Genomic DNA, 1991 nt, shown 5'->3' with positions numbered 1-1991 from the left:
TGGAAAAAGGTTGGCAACACTGCACCTGTCAAGTTTTGTGACTGCATCCTGAATACTTTTGACTCACGCAACAAAATATGTCCACAGACAGACAGAGAGACACATAAACACCTGGCAAAGTAACTGCTTCTCTGGTAGTGCCTGCTACAATAGCTGTTTCTCTGGTGGTGCCTGCTACAATAGCTGTTTCTCTGGTAGTGCCTGCTACAATAGCTGTTTCCTGGACCACATTAATGACACACACACAGACACACAGACTCAAAAGGTGAAAAGAATCCCCGGCCCCGCTGTCGCTGCTGGTAAATATCCTCAGATTTGAGTCTGAGAAACTCATCTCCACACATGGGGGTCAGTGGCCCTAATGTGGACTCAATAGAGAGCCGCAGTAACGAGTCATCATCGATGCTAACAGCCCTGGTTCTTCACAGTTTTCGCCTATGGGAGTTTTGAATGGGTTTTTGGCGCGATGCTTCTAATAATCTCTCTGAGCAACGCTGGCTTAATCAAACGCGAACCAGTGTTTAGTAATATCATCTTCACACATGAAGACTACTTTTATGAGTTTTGAAGCTTTTATGTGCCGTTAAAAGGGTGGCTAGCTAGCAAACGGCTAAATGAGACTACACTTTTGAGTCGATGGGGATATATACGTCAATAATGTCACCACTTCAAAGGGCGAACACGGAAATTCTCTTTCCCTCACCTGGTTCAGCCCCGTTCAGCCCGGGGTAATCAGTGCACACATCCAACAACAGTCCAGGTTGAGTGCTGACGTGACGTGAAAGCCTATGCGACAGTGTGTAGTTCTGGATTAGCTTAGCTCGAGCATTTTACTTCTAGGGCTCGCATTTACGCTACAAAACTCATGAAAGTGGTCCTCATGTGTGAAGATTATCCCGCTGAACCTTGGTTCGCGTTTGATTAATCTTGCGTTGCCCAGAGACCGTATTTGAAGCATCGCGGCAAAAACCCATACAAAAATCCCATAGACAGAAACAGTGTAGAACCAGGAAGTGCGGGACTTCCGCATTCTGCCTACAAAAATACGTCATCCCTGCGGCTCTCTATTAGGCTCCTTGATATGAAAAGGTACCCACCAGGACTTTCTGTCACACAGTTGCCATCCCGTGTGTCTGTGTGTGTGTGTGTGTGTGTGTGTGTGTGTGTGCGTGTGTGCGTGTGTGTGTGTGTGTGTGTGTGTGTGTGTGTGCGTGTGTGTGTGTGTGTGTGCGTGTCACATGTGTGTGAACATGTTTTTCAGTCCAGGGGGAATGCATACAAATGCCTGTGCCTGGGGTGAATAAATAGAGCACAGAGGGGAAATGATCTGGAGGCAGTTTGTGTTTGCTTTTGTTTATGAGATTGCATGGATACTTATTGACTGTGTGTGTGTGTGTGTGTGTGTGTGTGCGTGCCTGCGTCCGTGCGTGCGTGCGTGCGTGTGTGTGTGTGTGTGTGTGTGCGTGTGCGCACGTGTGCGTGTGTGCGTGCGTGCGTGTGTGCGTGCGTGCGTGCGTGTGTGTGTGCGCGCGCCCGCGCCTGTGTGCCAGACTGGACAAAAAGAGATGGATATAGCCATCGTATCCATTGGTTTGTGGACTCCTGTTTTGAAGCCTCGAGTATTTTGTCTATCTTGATTAGCCTATAGAGGACCGCAGGGATGACTTATTTTTGTAGGCTTACCCAGAAATGAATAGAATAGAATAGAACTTGAATTGCCACACGACCAGGGCCGGTGGTATTTGTTTTCGGGACATAGGATGTCAAAATCCCCACCATGTTATTGTAACAGACTGTATACCAGATACAATTTACTGAAACGTCTGTCTGTGTATAATATATAAATAAAAGGGAGCTAGGGCTCTATCTGTTTCTCTGTCTGTCCCACTGATGACATCATCAGTGATGTCATAAATTCCACTGATGACATCATCAGTGATAATAAATTCACTCACACACACAAGGCTACAGTTCAGTGATGATGTCATCAG

This window comes from Poromitra crassiceps (assembly GCF_964638095.1).
Source record: "Poromitra crassiceps genome assembly, chromosome: 8".
In the NCBI taxonomy this organism is placed as follows: Eukaryota; Metazoa; Chordata; class Actinopteri; order Beryciformes; family Melamphaidae; genus Poromitra; species Poromitra crassiceps.
The sequence above is the reverse complement of the archived record's forward strand: the minus strand, read 5'-3'. Positions refer to the sequence as shown.